This window comes from Salmo salar, chromosome ssa06, assembly GCF_905237065.1.
Source record: "Salmo salar chromosome ssa06, Ssal_v3.1, whole genome shotgun sequence".
Taxonomy (NCBI): domain Eukaryota; kingdom Metazoa; phylum Chordata; class Actinopteri; order Salmoniformes; family Salmonidae; genus Salmo; species Salmo salar.
In genome coordinates this window covers 78013167-78039012 of record NC_059447.1, presented here as the reverse complement: position 1 = coordinate 78039012, position 25846 = coordinate 78013167, and the positions used below count along the sequence as shown (strand labels likewise).

At 42.6% G+C, this 25846-nt stretch overlaps 1 protein-coding gene across 3 annotated transcripts in view; it reads left to right on the top strand.

Annotated features, from left to right (window-relative positions):
* The first annotated feature begins 4510 nt into the window (after nt 1–4510).
* Nucleotides 4511–25846, top strand: part of LOC106608122 (CYFIP-related Rac1 interactor A) — a 43032-nt gene continuing 21696 nt past the window's right edge. The window contains exon 1 of one of the 3 annotated variants that reach the window (XM_014205860.2): nt 4511–4700. The gene's annotated coding sequence lies outside the window, so the exon portion shown is untranslated. The remainder of the gene's footprint in view (nt 4701–25846) is intronic. The other 2 variants (XM_014205862.2, XM_014205861.2) reach the window with 2 other exon arrangements.

The following is a 25846-nucleotide window of genomic DNA, read 5'->3' as shown; positions in this document are numbered from 1 at the left end:
CATGGTCTACAGTGTCAAAAGCTTTTGACAAATCTACAAACAACGCAGCACAGTGCTTTCTATCATCTAAGGCATTTGCAATATCATTTACAACAAGCATAGTGGCCGATGTGGTATTGTGTTTAGATCTAAAACCAGATTGATTGTTGCTAAGAATACTGTTAGCAGAAAGAAAAGATTGTAACTGTTTGTTGACTATAGATTCTAGGATCTTTGCCAGAGAAGGGAGCCTAGAGATGGGTCGATAGTTATCCAAATCACTACCGTCACCTCCCTTATGTAATGGCAGAACAAAAGCTGCTTCCCACACCTTAGGGATATTTCCTGTGCTTAATGTTAGATTAAAAATGTGTGTCACTGAACCAGCAATGATAGGTGCAGCACACTTAAGTAAGTACGGGTCTAAATTGTCAGCGCCTAAGGATTTCTTAGTATCAATGGCACACAGGGCAGCTAGAACCTCTGCTTCGGTTATTTTCTGGAAACTAAAAACAGGGTTACCATTTTTCAGAGTAACGGTTGAAAAGCAAGACGAAAAATCAACTAGCTGGCCAGTACCACAATGGACACTTTTCCATTCAAATAAAAAACCAGCAGAGATGAAATGCTTATTAAAAGCATCACAAATATATTTTTTTCACTTAGAATACAGGAGTCTGAGGTAATTTGCTTAGGAAGAGAAACAGCAGAATTCCCCCGTTTCAGTGAATTAACGGTTTTCCAGAATTTTGCAGGATCTCCTGCAGAATCTGTCATAGCATTTAAGGAAGTAATTTTATTTTGCCTTTTTGACAGCTGCAGTACATTTATTTCTCAATTGCCTAAAAAACAGCCAATCAGCTGGAGTACCTGTTTTCCTCGCCAAGGCCCAGGCCCGATTCTTTTGCAGGAAAAGACCTGACAATTCAGGAGAGAACCAAGAACTGGTTCGGTTTCTTACTCTGTGATTCTTATGCGGGGCATGTTTATCAGACATAGAGGTAACAATAGAAGAGAAAAAAGCAAGGGCTAAAACCGGGTCCAGAAAGCAGCAAGTGGATAAAAACTCAGAGTGATATAAGTCAAGGATAAAAGCTCATAAAGTAATACTAAGTGTATGTTGTGTTGTAAGCTGTTAGTAGCCCATGTGTCTCACCCTAATAATTTGGTCCCTTTTCCCCTCATAATTTTGTGTACTGTTCAGACTTGGTGGTGTTGTGTACAGCCTGTTTTATAGAAATGTAATCATTGAACATTGTAAGAACTTTCATTGTCTGCTTATATGCCCCCTTTATTTATCCTACGGTTCTGACTTGGTGTACAGGGAGGATACTGTAAGAAGTCACATGTTCTGAATTCTCTCGCAGTACATTTCAAAAGTCCTGAACAAATAGTTATATTGACTACGTCCGTCCTAGCTCGCTCATTAATGTCTTAATCGAAAGAATCGCCTCTTATCTGCTCATTGTCCCCTTATGCCATAGTTTGTACATCTCAACTGTCAGTAGAAACCACATTTGTTTCAGCAAGTCAGCCACATCAGCTATGTGTTTTCAAAAGGCAGTAAATGAGGCTGAATGAACTGTTTCGCTGCCAGACAAGGCTCCGCTGATAGCAGTGTTGGAAAAAGTACACAATTGTCATATTTGAGTAAAAGTAAAGATACCTTCATTGAAAATGAAAGTCATATATACTTAAGTATCAAAAGTAAATGTATTAGCAAAAATATACTTAAGTATCTAAAGTAAAAGTATAAATAATTTCAAATTGCTTATAATAATAAAATCAGATGGCACAATTGTTGTTTTAAAATTTACGGACAGCCAGGGGCACACTATGGCACGCAGACATCTTTTACAGACAGCCAGGGGCACACTACAACATGCAGACATATTTTACAGACAGCCAGGGGCACACTACAACACAGACATCATTTACAGACAGCCAGGGGCACACTACAACACAGACATATTTTACAGACAGCCAGGGGCACACTACAACACAGACATCTTTTACAGACAGCCAGGGGCACACTACAACACAGACATCTTTTACAGACAGCCAGGGGCACAATACAACACAGACATATTTTACAGACAGCCAGGGTCACACTACAACACAGACATCTTTTACAGACAGCCAGGAGCACACTACAACACAGACATCTTTTACAGACAGCCAGGGGCACACTACAACACAGACATCTTTTACAGACAGCCAGGGGCACACTACAACACAGACATCATTTACAGACAGCCAGGGGCACACTACAACACAGACATCATTTACAGACAGCCAGGGGCACACTACAACACAGACATCATTTACAGACAGCCAGGGGCACACTACAACACAGACATCTTTTACAGACAGCCAGGGGCACATTACAACACAGACATCATTTACAGACAGCCAGGGGCACACTACAACACAGACATCATTTACAGACAGCCAGGGGCACACTACAACATGCAGACATCTTTTACAGACAGCCGCACACTACAACACACAGACATATTTTACAGACAGCCAGGGGCACACTACAACACAGACATCATTTACAGACAGCCAGGGGCACACTACAACACAGACATCTTTTACAGACAGCCAGGGGCACATTACAACACAGACATCATTTACAGACAGCCAGGGGCACACTACAACACAGACATCATTTACAGACAGCCAGGGGCACACTACAACATGCAGACATCTTTTACAGACAGCCGCACACTACAACACACAGACATATTTTACAGACAGCCAGGGGCACACTACAACACTCAGACATCATTTACAACCGAAACATTTGTGTTAAGTGAGTCCTCCAGATCAGAGGCAGTAGGGATGACCAGGGATGTTCGTAAGGGAATTGGACCTCTTTCCTGTCCTGCTAAGCATTGAAAATGTAATGAGTACTTTTGGATGTTGGGGAAAATGTATAGAGTAAAAAGTACATTATTTTCTTTAGGAATGTAGTCAAGTAAAAGTAGTCAAAACTATAAATATTAAAGTAAAGTACAGATACCTTAAAAAACGACTTAAGTAGTACTTTAAAGTATTTTTACTTAAGTACTTTACACCAATGGCTGATAGCCAGGTGTAGCAGTGGTAAGGTGTTGGGACTCTGCTGTTGGGACAGCTTTATGTAGGCCCTAATAGTTTGTGGGCACTGTTTGTCACCGTTATAGTGCATTAATGAATTAATGTATTGTTTAGTGTTGTGTTGTGTAATGACTTAGCTGGCATGCATCTTAAACAGTTTTCTTTTTTTTGCCCCACCAAGATTTACATTTGCCACTGATGTAAACATAGCCTAGTATGCCGTGCCTGTGCCTCAAAGTAACCCCTCACCTTCCATCGGTCAGTATGTATTAAATGACTGCCCTCTGGTGGAATTTATCTACAACTGGCCAACGTCTGAGCCACTGTTGGTGCATTATCCACAGGTGACACTAGATGTGCCAGGGACAGCAAGACAAATAGCAGAGTATGATAAGATATGAACTATGCACATTGTCCCATCATTCAAATAACGAAATGTCCTCCTATTCAAGGCCAGGTAAGACATACGCCAACTGACTACACATACTGTTGTATTTGAGCCCCTGGGCACTCTAACAACTCTCTATTGCAAGGATGGCCATCATACTGGCTCTACAAATCTGTCATGTAATTCCATCAACTTCAAGGATCCGATGCCTCATATAATAATGGTTTGTAATGAATGCATGGTATTAGGTGTACGAGGTTAATACGTGCTCTATGGACTTGATATTTCTCAAAGGCTGTTCATGTCAGTTTTTATGTTCATAGTGGAGAATGTAGCATTGTAAATCGCAACCCTGGGGGCCATGTTCTCTGCCTATGTTCTGACATGCCTGTGAGTGTAACAGTGTAGGTTCCGTCCCTCTCTTCGCCCCAACCCGGGCTCGAACCAGGGACCCTTGCACACATCAACAACTGACACCCCACGAAGCATCGTTACCCATCGCGCCACAAAAGCCACGGCCTTTGCAACGCAAGGGGCAACCCTACTTCAAGTCTCAGAGCGGGTGACGTCACCGATTGAAACGCTATTAGCGCGCACCACCGCTAACTAACTAGCCATTTCACATCGGTTACATGAGCACATCAATCCCTCTTTATAAAGCCTGATTATAGAGCTGGCATTGCACAAAGGAAGTCCTACTTTGGACAGTGGATTCAAATTTCCCCAGAGCTGTCTGAATCCATGGAAATGTGGTGTCTTCTTAAAACGTATATAATACTGCTAAATTTGAAATATAATTCGTATAGGTCAACATCTTGCCATTTTATGAGTACCTTAATCACATATACAGCTAGGCAATATAGATACATGAAAAATCTAGATTTTAACAAAATTAAAAATGAATTCCAACCTCTTGCACTCCAGTATCACGTAATTATTTTTAAACAATTTCCCCGATTAATTTCAGCAGTAGAGTGAAACACGCCCACAACACTGTTTCAACGTCACTATTGGCCAAAGAGGAAGCTAATTTGTTTTATTGGTCGATATCGTACGGGTCCTATATACTAACCAATGACATTTGTGTATGGAAGACAGGATTTTTACTGCGTTGGAGGGAGGGGTACACTTGTTGTTGTACCATTGAAAGTTGGTGGTGAATGTAGCGCTATCGGTGTGCAAAGACGTCGGATCTCCCATTCAAAAGTAGTATTCGAAGAAATCACTGGTAAGTGTAAGTGACCGGTCAACTTTTAAAACCCGGTTTGTGGCTAATAAAGAAACTATAGTAACTGAAAATGGTAGCCAACGTTAGCGACGCAGAATCATTCACCGCCAAGCGAGTTCACATGGATTGAATAAGCCGCAGGTAGTGATATTGCTAACTTAGCTAGCCTACTCGTGTTAGCCCAAGTCTGATTTCATGCATGGTGCGTTAGCTAGTTAGTTCGCTACCTTAGTCCATTAACTAACACTTGCCAAACTACAATTTCAATGTATCAAATAATAATCAGAAAACTTCCAAATACAGAGTTATTTTCGGCAATGAAATGGTTCTGGTCATGAGCCTGACATGAGTGCCGCTAACTCATTCATCGATAACTGAACCTGCTGTAACGCCCCGAAAGCTCTGCAAGCGTTATAATGTCAAAATACTTTCGTTGATCACCAAATATGGAGTTTCGCTGAGCAACTATCATAATTTACTCCCGTTATGGCCGGTATATACTTCCAAAAAAGGTCTAAATACAAATGTACAACCAACCAACACCGGGGGGTACTAAGCTAACGTACGGAATTAAGTTGGTCATACCATGTCTCATTTGGCTATTTGATTTGGAATTTTAGGACCCCTTTAGGTATCCCCAAAAGTCTTTGATAAAATATTGAATTTGGCCCTTACTACTATAACCCATAGAGAAGCATCGAAAAACAAATTCATAGATGGCAAATAATAATAAATCACAAGGAATAATATATTGAAGAGTCCAATATCTAGATGTAAGAGCTCAGGAAAAAAAAATATATATATATATATATATATATATATATATATATATATATATATATATATATATATTACCCATTAAACTTCTATTGTTGTTGGCACAACTTCTATTATACTTCAATTCATTTGTGTGGGTTACCTTCAGATGAGTCCCGTGACACCCATTTTCATAGTGGTTCATAAGTTTGTAGGCCAAACCGTTCATACGCTACAGACATTATGAAGGAAAAGTACTGGAGTATTGGTGCAGGTACAGCCAACTAAGCACATAAATAATATTGTGATATATTTTGAGGCCTATATTAATGTTTGCCTGTTGTTCAAACTAGGCTTGGGTGATATACTGTACATCGGGGTATTTAGACATACCAACGGTATGATTTCCTCTCTTTATGGGGGTTGTGGGCACCACGCCTTGTGGGGTGCATGCTACTCCACTGCTTATAAGTTAATTTATTTGGCACATCTGTAGTTATGTCCAGCTCAGGCCTCAAGCTTTTCATTTTGTTAGTGAACAAGATCAAGCTTCTTGTCTCTGCTGTAACCAATCAATCCCTGCCTGGATCAAGATCCATGCTGCCTAAATTGTTTTGTGCATAAAAAAAAAAGATAAAATAAATAATAGTGCCTCTCGTGTGTACTTACAGTAATACCGTATACTCCGGTATGGTACAGAAATGGTATGAAAATCTGGATACTGCCCAACCCTAGTTCACACGTATCTGCCCTCATTGGCTAGAAGGGTCCCACCTGTTCTCGCCTCCTCCTGCTTGCCTTGCTAGAGGGGTTATTTCCATTGTTAGTTGGGTCACTTGACTATATTGTTAGTTGGGTCACTTGACTGTCAGTTTTATAGACACTTTGCCGTGGGTGAAGCTAACAACTGAGAGGTTTTCGAAAGCTAAAGTGCAACTAGTGAGTGAGCCAGACAACTAGTTAGCTATTGTGCTAACTAGTAGTTAGCGAGATCATTTGCTAATTGATATAGGTGCTGGCTGCTTAATCCGACCCTTGCATGTTCATAAACTCAGCAACAACAAAAAAACGTCCTCATGGTCAACTGAGTTTTATTTTTGTCAAACTTAGCATTTGTAAATGTTTGTATGAACATAAGATTCAACAACTGAGACATAAACTGAACAAGTTCCACAGACATGTGACTAACAGAAATAGAATAATGTGTCCCTGAACAAAAGGGGGGGGTCAAAATAAAAAAATAAGTCAGTATTTGGTGTGGCCACCAGCTGCATTAACCTGTTGGGGATAGGGGGCAGTATTTGCACGGCCGGATAAAAAACGTACCCGATTTAATCTGGTTACTACTCCTGCCCAGTAACTAGAATATGCATATAATTGTTTGATTTGGATAGAAAACACCCTAAAGTTTCTAAAACAGTTTGAATGGTGTCTGTGAGTATAACAGAACTCATTTGGCAGGCCAAAACCTGAGAAGATTCCAAACAGGAAGCTCTCTGACCATTTCATGGCCTTCTTGATCATCTCTAACCAAAACAGGGGATCTCTGGCATAACGTGACATTTTCTAACGCTCCCATAGGCTCTCAGAAGGCGCCAGAACGATGAATGGTGGCTTTGCAGGCCATGGCTGAAAAACATTAGCGCATTTGGATAGTGATCGATCTGAGGACAATGAGACTGGAGGCGCGTGCACGAGCCGACACCATGTTTACTTTCTCTCTCTTTGAACGAAAACAACGACTCCCGGTCGGAATATTATTGCTTTTTTTATGAGAAAAATCGCATAAAAATTGATTTTAAACAGCGTTTGACATGCTTCGAAGTACGTTAATGGAATATTTTGAATTTTTGGTCACGAAACGCGTCGGGCGCGTCACCCTTCTTTACCCTTCGGATAGTGTCTTGAACGCACGAACAAAACGCCGCTATTTGGATATAACTGGATTATTTGGAACCAAACCAACATTTGTTATTGAAGTAGAAGTCCTGGGAGTGCATTCTGACGAAGAACAGCAAAGGTAATCAAACTTTTCTAATAGTAAATCGGAGTTTGGTGAGTACCACACTTGGTGGGTGTCAAAATAGCTAGCCTGTGATGGCCATCTACTCAGAATATTGCAAAATGCGCTTTCACCGAAAAGCTATTTTAAAATCGGACATAGTGAGTGCATAAAGGAGTTCTGTATCTATAATTCTTAAAATAATTAATGTTTTTTGTGAACGTTTATCGTGAGTAATTTAGTAAATTCACCGGAAGTGTTCGGTGGGAATGCTAGTCACATGCTAATGTAAAAAGCTGGTTTTTGATATAAATATCAACTTGATTGAACAAAACATGCATGTATTGTATAACATAATGTCCTAGGATTGTCATCTGATGAAGATCATCAAAGGTTAGTGCTGCATTTAGCTGTGGTTTGGGTTTATGTGACAAAATGGGTGTCTGATTATTTCTGGCTGGGTACTCTGCTGACATAATCTAATGTTTTGCTTTCGTTGTAAAGCCTTTTTGAAATCGGACAGTGTGGTTAAATTAACGAGAGTCTTGTCTTTAAAATGGTGTAAAATAGTCATATGTTTGAGAAATTGAAGTAATAGCATTTCTAAGGTATTTAAATATCGCGCCACGGGATTACACTGGCTGTTGAGTAGGTGGGACGCAAGCGACCCACTGGCCCAGAGAGGTTAAGTGCATTAATCTCCTCCTCATGGACTGCAACAGATTTGCCAGTTCTTTCTGTGAGATGTTACCCCACTCTTCCACCAAGGCACCTGCACGTTCCCAGACATTTCTGGGGGGAATGGTCCTAGCCCTCACCCTCCAATCCAACAGGTCCCAGACGTGCTCAATGCGATTGAGATCCGGGCTCTTCGCTGGCCATGGTAGAACACTGACATTCCTGTTTTGCAAGAAATCACTCACAGAACGAGCAGTATGGCTCATGGCATTGTCATGTCAGGATGAGCCTGCAGGAAGGGTACCACATGAGGGAGGAGGATGTCTTCCCTGTAACGCACAGCGTTGAGATTGCCTGCTGATGCTGTGACACACCAGACCATGACGGACCCTCCCCCTCCAAATCGATCCCGCTCCAGAGTACAGGCCTCGGTGTAACGCTCATTCCTCCGACGATAAACGCGACTCCAACCATCACCCCTGGTGAGACAAAACCGCGACTCAAAACCGGTGATGTTCAGATGTGCCGATCCTGTGCAGGTGTTGTTACACATTGTCTGCCACTGCAAGGACGATCAGCTGTCCGTCCTGTCTCCCTGTAGCGCTGTCTTAGGCATCTCACCGGGCATTGCGCTAACCCTTATTCATGACTTAAATTCCATTGCTTTCAAAAAGTTTTATTGTCACATACACCAGATAGGTGCAGTGAAATGTGTTGTTTTACAGGGTCAGGCATACATGGTAAATGTCCCTGGAGCAAATTGGGATAAAATGCCTTGCTCAAGGGCACATCGACAGATTTGTCAGCTAGGGTATTCGAACCAGCAACCTTTCGGTTACTGGCCCAACGCTGGGTTACCTACCACCCTATACATTACATTTACGGATAGCCAGGGGCACACTCCAACACTGAGACATCTTTACAAAAAGCATTTGTTTTTAGTGAGTCCCCCAGATCAGAAGTAGTAGGGGTGACCAGGGATAATCTCCTGATAAGTGTGTGAATTGGACCATTTTACTGTCCTGCTAAGCATTCAAAATGTAATGAGTACTTTTGGGTGTCGAAGAAAATGTATGGAGTAAAATGTACATTATTTTCTTGAGGAATTTAGTGGAGTAAAATTTGTCAGAAATATAAATAGTGAAGTACAAATGGGAACATAACTAGCTGACTGGACCACCTGAAAACTTGGCATTTTTGTGTTGTGCCCAGACCAGCCTGAGATATTCCGTCATCGCCTGATCCATTACTGTCCCTGATCCATTACTGTCCCTGATCCATTACTGTCCCTGATCCATTACTGTCCCTGATCCATTACTGTCCCTGATCCATTGTGAAACGATCCCTGTTGTTAGATATACGTGGACAGCTCAGCTGGGAGCGGGGCATTTTGACGTCTGCCTGTGTGCTTTGTTAAAGTTGGAACGCAAGGCATCTTGTTGCAGCATTTCTTCAGTCAGTGCGGTCACTGTTATAGCAGATGGATTTGTGAATATGGACCATTTGTATCTGGAAACCACTGAACTGAGTAGGCTGAGCAATGCATGATATTGTTTCCTGTAGAGGGGTTGCTGAACCATGACTAATCACTTACTGTGAGAACATTGTTAAACATTCCATAGACGCCATATATTATGCTGAGTAATGTTTGACCTTATTAACATGTAGCTTTACGGACAGAGTGCAAAAGACAATTTGAGTAAACTATTGTCTCATCACAAACAATATCGGCATAGTTTTCCCGCCCAAAATTCTCCCCTTTCTGCTCCAGCTGGCCGAGAAGGGACTGGGGTGGGGTGTGTAAAAGTCTTAGCTAATCCACAAACGTCCTCCGCTCAGTTTTGTACTACATCTGACTAGGGCTGAGCGATATATCAATAATTATCGAGGTAATTACTTCCCTCAATATTGATATAAAAACATTTAGATTCATTTTCGATAATGTCGATATAAAATAATTAGGTACTGCAGTCCATTTCACCTCTGTGACGCAGCAGGAACGTGCGGAGAAGTGACAATATGCACGTGGAGAGGTATACACCCACTAAAAACCACTTAGCACCTCGGGTGATGGAGTAGCCACTTAAGCACGAAAAATGAGTGATGTAGGTGAAAACGGTGGTAGTGATAGCAGCTTCCAGTGAAGAAATTATTGATAAAAAGGGTTAAACTGTTTCAGTCATTTGGAAGTGGTTTGGCATTTTGAAGTCCGACAAAGAGCAGAGCAATGTTCGGTGCAAATTATGCCGTAAACAGGTGGCTACGAAGTCTGGTAATACGACAAACCTTTTTCAACATCTGAAGCAAAATCACTCTTTGGAACACGCAGGAAGTTTGAGATTGGCTGGTGCTTGAGGGGCGTTTATCAATACCAATCTAGGGATGTTTCCCCGACGCAGTCAACACTGACAGCGTTTATGCCCTACAAGCAAACATCGAAAAGACAGACATCACAAATGCTATTATGCATTGCATTGCTAAGTAACACGTTAACACACCATTCAAGAAAGCATACAGTATTATATAAAGCCATTATTGCATGGAACTCCGTTCCATCTCAAATAAACATCAAACCTGGTTTCAAAAAAACAGTTAAAGCAACACCTCACGGCACAACACCTCTCCCCTATTTCACCTAGATAGTGTGTGTAGGCTACGTGTGCCTAAAAAAAATAAAAAATGTTCTGTCCTTGAGCTGTTCTTGTCTCTTAATGTTCTGTGTGGACCCCAGGAAGAGTAGCTGCTGCTTTTGCAACAGCTAATGGGGATCCTCATGAAATACCAAATAAGGCCCTACCCTACGATATATTTGCCTAACAAACTTATCATATAGCCTAGCAACTGTTGTCTGCTTTAGCCTAAAGCGTGACTTCCATAAGGACGGGCTAGCAACATCCCCGCATTTTAAACCCTCTCAGATGTCCTCTACAGATGATCAGGCAGTTTGCCATGGTGCAGCAACATGCTGAATCAGCTAAAGAGCCACCTGGAATCTCTTCAGACGACAGCAGCAGCAGCACAGACCAGACCAGAGCCTCATTGTTCAGACTGGGATGAGCAGCTTGGGTTACCTTCTGGATAGGCCTAGATAGGTTGACTGAACACTTTAATCTGTGAACCAGCCTTTAGACGACCTCAGAACCAACATATATAGATCTGTATAGCTCTATGGCTACCTTGTTCGTAGACAATTAAACCCCATATCTACCATTTACGATGGAGTTGAGTGGCGACAAAATTTGTTTTATTTCAGCACCCAAAGAATAGCCCACAATTACACAGACCAATGCTGAAATCAGTAGACCAATGTCATGTTTAATTATGGGCTGTTCTTTGGATACTGAAATCAGTTGTTTTTGATAACTTTATTTTGTTACGCCGGTGCTCCTGTCCGCCCACTCTAGTCGCCGCTCAACTCCATCGTAAGTTGTGGGGTTGAATTTAATCATCCACATTGTTCAATGTCAAACTGTTACATTAGGTGATGAATCCTGGGAAGTGTCCCTAAAGCATGTCAAACTGTGACATTTGGTGATGAATCCTGGGAAGTGTCCCTAAAGCATGTCAAACTGTTACATTAGGTGATGAATCCTGGGAAGTGTCCCTAAAGCATGTCAAACTGACATTAGGTGATGAATCCTGGGAAGTGTCCCTAAAGCATGTCAAACTGTTACATTAGGTGATGAATCCTGGGAAGTGTCCCTAAAGCATGTCAAACTGTGACATTAGGTGATTAATGTTGGTAATGCTGGGAAGTGTCCCTAAAGCATGTCAAACTGTTACATTAGGTGATGAATCCTGGGAAGTGTCCCTAAAGCATGTCAAACTGTGACATTAGGTGATTAATGCTGGGAAGTGTCCCTAAAGCAGTCGACTAGCCTTTGCCTACATGCTATAGTAGCCATTTTTCAGATTTTTGTTTGTTTTCAATATTGGCATTCCAAGATTTTATTTTTCCACTTAACTAATTTCCTGTCTGGGAGAGAAATTATTTGTGTATGACCTGTACTGCTGCTATGCAAATCATAATCTGGCAGTTCCTGTTGCACCCAACCTTTCTGTCTGGGAAACAAGTGTTTTGAACTGAACTGCCCCGGTTCTATGGCTGCTCTCTGTTAGCACACACACTTCCTGCTCCGGTTTTATTTTTCTTATTCATATCCGGAGAGTAGAAGACTGTAAGGCTTTGTGTTGAAATCTAAGAGGGAGGTTCCAGTGTGTTGTGTGGAAGGAAGTTGTCCTAGAAATGTGAAGAAATGGACAAACATTTGGCCTACTACTCACAATAGTAGCCTATTTTAAAATAAAATGACACATTCTGCAATGAAGTTGAAGCCAGAGCTGAGGCATGAATCATGATGTTGGGAAAAACTAGGCCTATACTGAACTCATATCAATTTGCACATCTCTGGTTGAAAACGCCTCTAAACAGTCTTTGTCATATATTTATAGATCCTATTTCTCTGTAAGCCTCAATGTTTTCAAATGCCAGTTTCCTTATCCTAGTCATAGACCTAGGCTTGACTTCTAATCCATCTCACCTGCCGTATACACAGGAACTGTTCAGTCGTTAGTCCCTAGTGTTTTTAAATGATGACATGTCAATGATGACTCAAAACCCTGGTTTATTCAGGCATGTCAGTTAGCCCTGCACTCTGCCAAATAATGTCAAACAGTTCACTCATTAGCGTCCGTATGATTTTAATAGACGGGTCAGTGATATAGTCTAGACATAATCCTGTACAGTTGGCACGCTGCCGCCTGTTTTCCTCTGCCTGCATGGCTGCATGGCTGGCTGCCTGCATGGCTGGCTGCCTGCATGGCTGGCTGCCTGCATGGCTGGCTGGCTGCATGGCTGGCTGGCTGCCTGGCTGGCTGGCTGCCTGGCTGGCTGGCTGCCTGCATGGCTGGCTGCCTGCATGGCTGGCTGCCTGCATGGCTGGCTGCCTGCATGGCTGGCTAGCTGAGCTCCGCAGCGTGCTCATTGATTTCAGCAGCTGCTGGAATAGGAGGGAGATTTTTGCTTTTTTTTTTGTCCATGGGAACAGTCTTTGAAAGCACTGGGGATATTATTTGGGCAGGAAAGAAGCGCAGTCACGCTTCTGAGTATTATCACTTTAGTAACAGAGTAGAGCCAAAAAAGACCAGGAATTCATCTAGTGAGCGAGCATGTGCGCTTTGACAGTAGTGTGAAAGAGGTCCTGAAACTAACTACAGCGTTAAGAAGAAATCATAACATGACCACAGAGATCCTGATTCTAGGACCATGACACTCATTAAGCGTTATTGTTTGACTCTCTTCCTCTTTTGCAGATATCTTATGTTTTGATTTGACTCCTCCTTCATACTTTTTCCATGACTTCTATTATAAACTGGGTGATTCGAAGCCCTGAGTGTTGCTTGGCTGACAGCCGTGGTATATCAGACCGTATACCATGGGTATGACGACAACATGTACTTTTACTCTAATTACGTTGGTAACCAGTTTATAATAGTAATAAGGCACCACAGGGATTTGTAATGTATTGCCAATATACCACGGCTAAGGCTGTGTCCTAGCACTCTGCGTTGCGTTGTGCCGTGGTATATCAGACCGTATACCCGGTATACGCTCTGTAAACACTATTTTGGTGCAAAATGGTGCCGACAGAAATAGTCGCCTCGCTTCAAGTCCTTAGGAACCATTTTATTTGTATTATTTCTAACATTGTTACCCCAGGAAATCTTAAGTCTTATGACATACAGCCTGGAAGAACTATTGGATATAAGAGCGATGTCAACTTACCAACATTATGACCAGGAATATGACTTTCCTGAAGCGGATCCTCTGGACCACCACCCAGGACATGGATCTAATCCCAGAAGCCAATCCTAAACAACGGCGCTGCAGACGGAGCCACCACCTCAAGCTGAACCTCGGCAAGACGGAGCTGCTCTTCCTCCCGGGGAAGGACTGCCCATTCCATGATCTCGCCATCACGGTTGACAACTCCATTGTGTCCTCCTCCCAGAGTGCTAAGAGCCTTGGCGTGACCCTAGACAACACCCTGTCGTTCGCCGCTAAAATCAAGGCGGTGACCCGATCCTGTAGGTTCATGCTCTACAACATCCGCAGAGTACGACCCTGCCTTACACAGGAAGCGGCGCAGGTCCACTTGTCATCGCCCGTCTGGATTACTGCAACTCGCTGTTGGCGGGGCTCCCTGCCTGTGCCATTAAACCCCTACAACTCATCCAGAACGCCGCAGCCCGTCTGGTGTTCAACCTTCCCAAGTTCTCTCACGTCACCCTGCTCCTCCGCACACTCCACTGGCTTCCAGTTGAAGCTTGCATCTGCTACAAGACCATGGTGCTTGCCTACGGAGCTGTGAGGGGAACGGCACCTCCGTACCTTCAGGCTCTGATCAGTCCCTACACCCAAACAAGGGCACTGCGTTCATCCACCTCTGGCCTGCTCGCCTACCTACCTCTGCGGAAGCACAGTTCCCGCTCAGCCCAGTCAAAACTGTTCGCTGCTCTGGCACCCCAATGGTGGAACAAGCTCCCTCACGACGCCAGGACAGCGGAGTTAATCACCACCTTCCGGAGACACCTGAAACCCCACCTCTTTAAGGAATACCTGGGATAGGACAAAGTAATCCTTCTAACCCCCCCCAAAAAAGATATAGATGTACTATTGTAAAGTAGTTGTTCCACTGGATATCATAAGGTGAATGCACCAATTTGTAAGTCGCTCTGGGTAAGAGCGTCTGCTAAATGACGTAAATGGAAATGGAGCGGCCTCCTGGTCAGGCTCCGTAGACGTGCACATTGCCCACCGCTCCCGAGTATACTATTCGCCCATGTCCAGTCTCTTGACAACAAGGTAGATGAAATTCGAGCAAGAGTTGCCTTCCAGAGAGACATCAGAGGTTGTAACATTCCTGTAATTGAACCCACAAATGCTGATGGTCCAGATACTCAACTAGTGTAAAGAAGGCCAGTTTTATTTCTTCTTTAATGAGCACAGTTTTCAGCTGTGCTAACATAACTGCAAAAGGGTTTTCTAGTGGTCAATTAGCCTTTTTAAAATGATAAACTTGGATTAGCTAACACAACGTACCATTGGAACACAAGTGATGGTTGCTGATAATGGACTTCTGTACGCCTATGTACATATTCCATGAAAAATCTGCTGTTTCCAGCTACAATAGTAATTTACAACATTAACAATGTCTACACTGTGTTTCTGATCAATGTCATATTTTAATGGACCTAAAATGTACTTTTCTTTCAAAAACAAGGACATTTCTAAGTGACCCCAAACCTTTGAATGGTAGTGTATATAACTGTGTTACTGAGAACAACCTGCTGGCCAGCAGCCGCAGTGCAAAAACGAGGAATTCGGCCCATGTTGAGGAGGAAGTAACGAGGTGAGGAGGCCTAGATATGTTTGACAGCCTGATATGGACCACAGCCAAAACGGCAGGTCCATTACCTCTCCTCCATAACCATGTCTCTGAACCATAAATAGACAGGCAGGAGTCGGGACCTGTGACATCAGACCTAGGCTATAGCTCATTTAGTCAACACACTGTGAGGGTCATTCATTGTCCCCTCAGACCATACTGTACTAGTAATATACAGTGATGCGAAGTGGTTTAAATCGCTGTCGCTGCTGCTTACATTTTAGTAATTTAGCAGATGCTCTTATCCAGAGTGACTTACAGTAGTGAGTGCATACTGTTTCGTACTGCTAAAACCAGATAGGTACAGTACTTTATTCATCCCTGATGGGAAATGTCATATCACAAATCGGATTGGTCTGATTATTACATGGGCCACATTATCTACTGGGAGTAGATCACCATGTTAAATCACCATGTTAGGCTTCACATCTAATCGAAAGCTTACAACGAATAGGCCTAGCATTTCTGTGCTTATGTTGGGCCTAGCTAGCATAGCATAGCCATAGTAGCCCCCACACAAGAAGATGCCTAATAGTGTAGAAGCCTCTCCCCCCTCACACACATACTTAGACATGGCTCCTTTGTATCGCAGTGCGTTTGACATTCAAACACCACCAGAACAGAGGTGCTATTGAGGTCAATGTTGGAGGAATTCTACGCCTGGAGTCCCACGCGGTAATAAACTGGTAGTAAGGGTGGGTACGGCTGGGCAGTGCACTCCTCTCTGTCCTATCTGGCTCTGAATACCACAGCAACCCTCAGTCTCTCTGTCACTGGCTGGGCTGACTAAAGAACTCTTTACTTCTTGTCCCTCCCCACACATGGCGTGCTTTCATTTTAAGGCTGGCACCATTTTGGTAAGCAAAGTTCTTCAAAAAATTGTGGGGCGATGTCTAAAATTATACACTGAGTATACTAATATTGAGTTGCACCCCCCCCCCCCATTTGCCCTCAGAACAGCCACAATTTGTTGGTGTGGGCTCTACAAGGTGTCAAGGGATGCTGGCCCATGTTGACTCCAATGGTTCAAGTTGTCATGGATTTAACAGGATACATTTTTAAGGGATCATAGCTTTCACCTGGATTCATCTGGTCAGTCTGTCATGGAAAGAGCAGGTCTTCTTAATGTTTTGTACACTGTTCTCACAATCACAATTAAAGGTCAAATACAGTGCATTTCTAACAGTCAGCAGTCTCTCAACCAGAAGCCCACGTGCCAATGAATAGCCAACTAATCTTTTATATTTAGCCACCTTGGATCTTTTTGCTAGATAACAAGGTAGAACAGTTGAGTTATGAACACACCCTTCTCTCTCCCAACTGTTTAAACAGCATGCTAGCCTGTCCACTTTGTTTAGATGTTGAAATCAAATGGCCTACCTTATTTCTCAGAATGAGAACAAGTTGCTGATTCCTTATATAATTGTTTTATGCTTATTGCACATTTTATAAAACGCAGACTAGACAGCTAAACTCAGCAACAACAAAAAAAAAGAAACGTCCTCTCACTGTCAACTGTGTTTATTTTCAGCAAACTTGTGTAAATATTTGTATGAACATAACAAGATTCAACAACTGAGACTTAAACTGAACAAGTTCCACAGACATGTGACTGACAGAAATGGAATAATGTGTCCCTGAACAAAGGGGGGGGGGGTCAAAATCAAAAGTAACAGTATCTGGTGTGGCCACCAGCTGCATTAAGTACTGCAGTGCATCTCCTCTTTGACTGCAACAGATTTGCCAGTTCTTGCTGTGAGATGTTACCCCACTTTTCCGCCAAGGCACCTGCAAGTTCCTGGACATTTCTGGGGGGGAATGGCCCTAGTCCTCACCCTCCGATCCAACAGGTCTCAGACGTGCTCAATGGGATTAAGATCCGGGCTCTTCGCTGGCCATGGCAGAACACTGACCTTCCTGTCTTGCAGGAAATCACACACAGAACTAGCAGTATGGTTGGAGGCATTGTCATGCTGGAGGGTCAGGATGAGCCTGCAGGAAGGGTACCACATGAGGGAGGATGTCTTCCCTGTAACGCACAGCGTTGAGATTGCCTGCAATGACAACAAGCTCAGTCCGATGATGCTGTGACACACCGCCCCAGACCATGACGGACCATCCAAATCGATCCCGCTCCAGAGTACAGGCCTCGGTGTAACGCTCATTCCTTCGATGATAAACGTGAATCCGACCATCACCACTGGTGAGACACAACCGCGGCTCATCAGTGAAGAGCACTTTTTTGCCAGTCCTGTCTGGTCCAGCGACGGTGGGTTTGTGCCCATAGGTGACGTTGTTGCCGGTGATGTCTGGTGAGGACCTGCCTTACAACAGGCCTACAAGCCCTCAGTCCAGTCTCTGGAGGGATTGTGCGTTCCTGGTGTAACTCGGGCAGTTGTTGTTACACGTGGTCTGCCACTGCGAGGATGATCAGCTGTCCGTCCTGTAGCGCTGTCTTAGGCGTCTCACAGTACGGACATTGCAATTTATTTCTCTGGCCACATCTGCAGTCCTCATGCCTCTTTGCAGCATGCCTAAGGCATGTTCATGCAGATGAGCAGGGACCCTGGGCATCTTTCTTTTGGTGTTTTTCAGAGTCAGTAGAAAGGCCTCTTTAGTGTCCTAAGTTTTTTTTCATAACTGTGACCTTAACTGCCTACCTTCTGTAAGCTGTGTCTTAACGACCGTTCCACAGGTGAAGCATTGGAAACAATGAAGATCTGTCAAGTTATTTAGATTTTTTTTATGAATTATCTTTGAAAGACATGGTCCTGAAAAAGGGTTTCTAGTATAAGTCTTTGGCAAAAAATGCTGCTAGTGGTAGCGCAATGCCCCCGAGCATTCATTTTCCAGAATCGATGTTCATTGATAACCTTTCTGTATTTAATTTTCAATACATTTCTAGAGATTTCTAAACATGTTTTCACTTTGTCATTATGGGGTTGTGTGTAGATGGGTGAAGAAAAAGATATATAGATATATCTATATATCTATCTCTCATCCATTTTGAATTCAGGCTGTAACATAACAAAATGTCTGAGTACTTTCTGAAGGCGCTGTATATGTCAATGTTCTACTTTATAAGTAAGGCTTATGACTTATGTCCAGTAAAAGGTGATGAGACCACTGTTTTTAAAGGTTACCGTAATAGAGGATGAGTAGGATAGGCATTGTCACACAGAACCCGAAACACACTTGCCTTGCTACAGAATCAGATCCACAGTCTACATACAGTACTCTACTACTGTTGTACTACAGTGAGTAGTATTTGTTGCTGTCCTCACGTAACATTGACTTCTGAGGTTAGACATGTAAACCAAGGCCAAATGTTAGGCCTACGTAGTTGCTATAAAAAGTCTGATTCAGAAGGACTGTTATGGTTCTTCTGTCATTATGAAGCTGAAATTTGACCCTGATTGGGGGGTTTGGCTTGAGGGTGGTTTACTTCTTGGGTTCTTAGACTGGGCCAAATGTGGAATTTAACTTACTGGGGATTCGGGGCATGAATTCCCCTCCAACAAAGATCTACTCACTGTATGTGATGGTTGTCCAAAGACAAGATGTTTGAATATGGTCTGAATAGTTGTAGTTGCTCTTGCCAGGCCTTCTACGACACTCTTCCTAACAGAAGTTATTTTTAACTAGTGTTGATTTTATGTGCTCTTCCTTGGCCTTATAACAGGTTTTGTAGCCTTGGTTTGAAAAATGGAAAAACACTTGATTTTGTTGTTGGTGTGTGTCTTGCTAGATGCTACTTCCATTTCTTCAGTAGTTGGGGAATATACAGCGTTTCATAACAGCAATTGAATACAGCCAAGGGAGATTACTGACCAAGTTATGTCATCTGAGTACTGCTTTCCTGACCGCCACTTCCTCTTTCATCCACAAAATATCTTCTCTCTCTGTGTAGGGTGTTCATCCATAACATGATTCATTCAATAAAGAAATGCACGAGAAAAACAATTAGTCCAAGCCCTATGTCTCTACCATTATTTAGTTTAAAAGTTAGACGATTTACTTAGAATTTAGCATGATTAGAGTGAACAGAATGTCATAACGGCCATGGTCAAAAAGTGGTTGCTGTGCAATAGAGCTGTCGCTGCTCCGTCGGCAGAACTCATAACTTTGAACATCAACTGACAGCTAGTGGCTGCAGGTTTGTGTGATTAACAGGCGCTTTCTAAATTAAATCTGCGGAATACAAATCAAAATTGTGTGTATATAGATCTCTCTCAAAGCTAACGGACTGAAATGTATTGTTGAGTACCTGATTCCCTAATGACACACGGTTTATCCGCATGGTACAATTCAATGGCAATAGTTCAATCTTACATGTTCTATGTTTTGATGTGCTTTGGAAAGGAAAAAGTTGATTTGAAAACATTACTGACATTGTTGAATTAGTTTTTCATAATAGCAACCTAGGACTGATGGTTTGGTTAGCTAAACTAGCAAGTCTGTTTGTTTGGTTACCAAGGCAACTACTGTTACTATCTAGTAAATTTTCCAGCTACTTCAGTGGATGTTGAACACATTTCTACTGGCAAATGTGTTAAATTACAGCCATGATATTAAAGGGATAATCAGCTCGGCTCCATGCGTTCTCTGGAAAATAATGCATCTCTGTGGAAGGTCATTTCCTCCTCGCTAGCTCGTCGTGGAACACACCTTCCACCTTCATTCTTTTCCTAGAACTCATAGCCCCTTGTTGATTATCCCTTACATACAGTTGAAGTCAGAAGTTTACATACACCTTAGCCAAATACATTTAAACTCAGTTTTTCACAATTCCTGACATTTAATCCTATTACAAACCCCTGTCTTAAGTCAGTTAGGATCACCACTTTATTTTAAGAATGTGAAATGTCAGAATAATAGTAGTGATTTATTTCAGCTTTTTATTTCTTTTATCACATTTTCAGTGGGTCAGAAGTTTACATTCACTCAATTAGTATTTGGTAGCCTTGACTTTAAATTGTTTAACTTGTTATGGATAGGGGGCAGTATTTTCACGGCCGGATAAAAAACGTACCCGATTTAATCTGATTATTACTCCTGCCCAGAAACTAGAATATGCATATAATTATTAGCTTTGGATAGAAAACACTCCATAGTTTCTAAAACTGTTTGAATGGTGTCTGTGAGTATAACAGAACTCAAATGGCAGGCCAAAACCTGAGAAGATTTCTTGGCCTTCTTTGCCATCTCTATCCAAAACAGGGGATCTCTGCTGTAACGTGACATTTTCTAATGCTCCCATAGGCTCTCAGAAGGCGCCAGAACGTTGAATGATGACTTTGCATAAATTGATTTTAAACAGCGTTTGACATGCTTCGAAGTACGGTAATGGAATATTTTGACATTTTGTCACGATACGCACCGGGCGCGTTACCCTTCGGATAGTGTCTTGAACGCACAACAAAACGCCGCTATTTGGATATAACTATGGATTATTTGGAACCAAACCAACATTTGTTATTGAAGTAGAAGTCCTGGGAGTGCATTCTGACGAAGAACAGCAAAGGTAATCCAATTTTTCTTATAGTAAATCTGAGTTTGGTGAGTGCCAAACTTGGTGGGTGTCAAAATAGCTAGCCATGATGGCCGGGTTATCTACTCAGAATATTGCAAAATGTGCTTTCACCGAAAAGCTATTTTAAAATCGGACATAGCGATTGCATAAAGGAGTTCGGTATATATAATTATGTCTTTTGTGAACGTTTATCGTGAGTAATTTAGTAAATTCACCGGAAGTGTTCGGTGGGAATGCTAGTTCTGAACGTCACATGCTAATGTAAAAAGCTGTTTTTTGATATAAATATGAACTTGATTGAACAAAACATGCATGTATTGTATAACATAATGTCCTAGGAGTGTCATCTGATGAAGATCATCAAAGGTGAATGCTGCATTTAGCTGTGGTTTTGTTTTTTGTGACATTATATGCTAGCTTGAAAAATGGGTGTCTGATTATTTCTGGCTGGGTACTCTCCTGACATAATCTAATGTTTTGCTTTCGTTGTAAAGCCTTTTTGAAATCGGACAGTGTGGTTAGATAAAGGAGTCTTTTAAAATGGTGTAAAATAGTCATATGTTTGAAAAATTGAAGTTTTCGGATTTTCGAGGAGTTTGTATTTCGCGCCACGCCCATCATTGGATATTGGAGCAGGTGTTCAGCTAGCGGAACGTCTAGATGTAAGATTAACTTGGGTTTTTGGCCCATTTCTCCTGACAGAGCTGGTGTAACTGAGTCAGGTTTGTCGGCCTCCTTGCTCACACACGCCTTTTCAGTTCTGCCCACAAAACTTCTATAGGGTTGAGGTCAGGACTTTGTGATGGCCACTCCAATACCTTGACTTTGTTGTCCTTAAGCTATTTTGCCACAACTTTGGAGTATGCTTGGGGTCATTGTCCATTTGGAAGACCCATTTGCAATCAAGCTTTAACTTCCTGACTGATGTCTTGATGTTGCTTCAATATATCCACCTAATTTTCCTGCCTCATGATGCCATCTATTTTGTGAAGTGCACCAGTCCCTCCTGCAGCAGAACACCCCCACAACATGATGCTGCCACCCCCGTGCTTCACGGTTGGGATGGTGTTCTTCGGCATGCAAGCCTCCCCCTTTTTTTTCTCCAAACATAACGATGGTCATTATGGCCAAACAGTTCTATTTTTGTTTCATCAGACCAGAGAACATTTCTCCAAAAAGTATAATCTTTGTCCCCATGTGCAGTTGCAAACTGTGGTCTGGATTTTTTTATAGCGGTTTTGGAGCAGTGGCTTCTTCCTTGCTGAGCGGCCTTTCCGGTTATGTCGATGTAGGACTTGTTTTACTGTGGATATAGATACTTCTGTACCTGTTCACAAGGTCCTTTGCTGTTGTTCTGGGATTGATTTGCACTTTTCACACCAAAGTACGTTCATCTCTAGGAGACAACACGTCTCCTTCTTGAGCGGTAAGACGGCTGCGTAGTCCCATGGTGTTTATACTTGCGTACTATTATTTGTACAGATGAATGTGGTACCTTCAGGCGTTTTGGAAATTGCTCCCAAGGATGAACCAGACTTGTGGAGGTCAACAACTTTTTTAAGGTCTTGGCTGATTTCTTTTGATTCTCCCATGATGTCAAGCAAAGAGGCACTGAGTTTGAAGGTAGGCCTTGAAACACATCCACAGGTACACCTCCAATTGACTCAAATGGTCTTTTAAAGCCATTACTTTTTCTGGAATTTTCCAAGCTGTTTATAGGCACAGTCAACTTGGTGTATGTTAACTTGTGACCCTCTTGAGTTGTGATACAGTGAAATAATCTGTATGTAAACAATTGTTGGAAAAATTACTTGTCATGCACAAAGTAGATATCCTAACCGACTTGCCAAAACTATAGTTTGTTAACAAGAAATTTGTGGAGTGGTTGAAGAACGAGTTTTAATGACTCCAACCGAAGTGTATGTAAACTTCAGCTGTATCTACCCTCCATAATAAAAATCTGTTCCAGTTTTCACTGTGAATTTCTGAGTCTTCCCCTTTTTTAAATTGCCATAGAAACTGCCCCTCAATATTGATTGACCAGGGCTAGGGGAATAGAACGCCACAGAATTGGAGATGAAAATGGCGAGGGTAGCAAGTTGATTTTGATTGGTCCAAAGCACAGAATATCCTCAATGTTACCACCTTCCCAAAATATGGGAGAGATGCATCCAAGAACTGTGCGGTCTAAACTATCAACTGTCACAAACTAACGTTCTTATTTAATCAACACTGTTAAGTGCAAGCAATTTAAGGCTGTAATATTGTAGAGAACAATTGAATGATAAATTCTATGTGATTCATAATGACATTGGCTAAAGAACTAGGCTTAGACGTTCATTTAGTAGCTCCCTCTTGAAATGAATCGTATTTCACTACTGGTCCCTTGTGGCTCAGTCGGTAGAGCATGGCGTTTGCAACGCCAGGGTTGTGGGTTCAATTCCCATGGGGGAGCAGTACGAAAATGTAAATACTCACTACTGTAAGTCCTGCTAAATTACTATAATGTCGGATGTAGATTCTAGAGCTGTAAGTGAATGCCCTACACGGTGTGCTTTAACTTTAAGGCCTGCACTGTTTGGTAAACAAAGGGAGGTGAAGTCTAAAATTCTAAGGTTTCCTTTGATGCCAATGCCATGACCCTTTAGCTTCTAGTCAGTTTTCATCAGATATCTCTCTCACGGACTACAGAACCACATGTGGGGGCTACAGTCAGTGAAGGTGTATGAGTTCAGCTCCAGCCTTTCATTTAAGTGGAGTGTGAGTATCTGAGTGGCCTACAGAGGAGGCCCAGGCTATGTGGCGGTTGGTCAGTCGGTCAGAAGCAAGGCAACCATGGTGGTTGGGTGGGTAGGCAGGTTCTTTTTCTAATCTGGAAAACTCAATTGAATTGGAATTGACTCTAAACCCCTATTAATCCCCAGTTTCCGAATGGCTCAGAATATGTTCTCTGTCAATGTGTCTGGTAAACCATTGGTCAAATAACAAATAATGTTCCTGAAGAAAAATTGTCCTTTCACACTAAATCTAATCTACTGTTTCAGTGGACTGAGAGGAGACGGGCTAGACTTCCATGCTGTTTCAATGCAGTTTTGAGATTTGCTAGATGGCCTGGCTGAGAGCTGAGCCCCCCCCAACACGCACGCACGCATACATCTAGGAATCCTGAGGCAGCAGGGAGGTAGCATCACATGGGGTTTTCCTCCACTCTGAGAATCTGTCACTTTCTCCTAATGGATTGGATTCCCAGGTCAAATCAGTTAGATCGTCATCAACAGACTGCCTGGCTGATATGCTAGTCATTCAGGTCATTAGTATGGCCAATATTTAACGTGCATTTTCACATTTGCTATGACTATGATAATAAAGTCCTGCCATGTCAAGAAATCGTCGTCTTGACTCTGACAGAGCCTTTGAAGTACTTACTAGGCCTAGACGACACAGCCCCAGCCGTTCTCACTCTAAGAGAATTGTCTCTCACACATTCACTCTAGATCCTCACTGAAAGTGATAGAGAAAGATGTTCCTCAATTGTCTTCTGCTTCTGGGATGACTGAAAGGAAGTTCCCCCTGGTCTGAATTAGAAGCAAGATAAGAGGGGTTCTGTCTGTCTGGCTGGCTTAACACCTACAGTAGAATCAGAATTGAGTAGAATATCTGACTGAATGTCCTGCTTCCATTTCAATGAGCAGTGTGGTCTTGGGTGTTTTCTTATGTAAACGTTGGATAGGAATCCATTGGTCTGTGAATGTCATCTCTCACAGAAGCGGGTGACTTGTCTTACACTATGGCACTGACTCTTTGGTCTCTACAGAATTTCACAGCAGTCGTTGAAAATACTGTTAGCAGGAATCCTGGCCACAAGTGACAATTCACTTAACACTTAACACCAATGAACCTTCCCTTTTTGTTAACAGTCACTGTGGCAGTGAGGAAGCCCTGTGGGGTTCCACTACAGAAGTACCATCTGCATGTGCTTCCCCCACTGTCCAACAACCCGTGGTATCCATGGCAACAGTTTAGTGGCCAGCCAGTAGGAGGCTGCAGGCGGTTAGCAAGTGGTGTGTTCAGAAGGACTGAGGAGACTAGATGGATCACGTTGTCCCTAATTCCTGACAGGATGGGACACCTGAAAGTTAGAGGTCAAGGGGAACACCATTCTTCACCATGACACTACCACAGCTCCATACTGACCGATCAATCAGCATCGCATTATCACCAGACTCACACACGCGCGCACACACACGCGCTGGAAGTTTTTCTGCATGTTTTTTTATCTAGATAGTAGCCTTTCTTGTGATGTAGCCTTAGCCTACACCCTGCATAGCACTAGTCTGTATGTCTAAGCAGGCTTTTCCTGTAGACGCCACTTCATCATGCTATGAGCAACACCATATCACTGTTAAGGGACTGGCCATTATTCGGCCTCGATTGAATGACCAAAGCCTTTCAGACCCTCTGATGGAGAGACACTATCTCTTCTGGCGAGGTGCAACACTGGTGCTTGTGTTATTACTGTATTAGGGTCACTGGGCTGGAAAATTCCTCTCTGCTGGAAAAACATGTTTATTTTCTAGAACTCTGTATGCGTCCCAAATGTCTCCCTATTTAGTGCAGTACTTTTTTCCCCCAGGGCTCTATGGATCTGGTCAAATGTAGTGCACTTAAAAGGGAATAGGATGTCATTTGGGACGCTACCAATGTCTCTTGCTGATTCCAGTACCTTCTG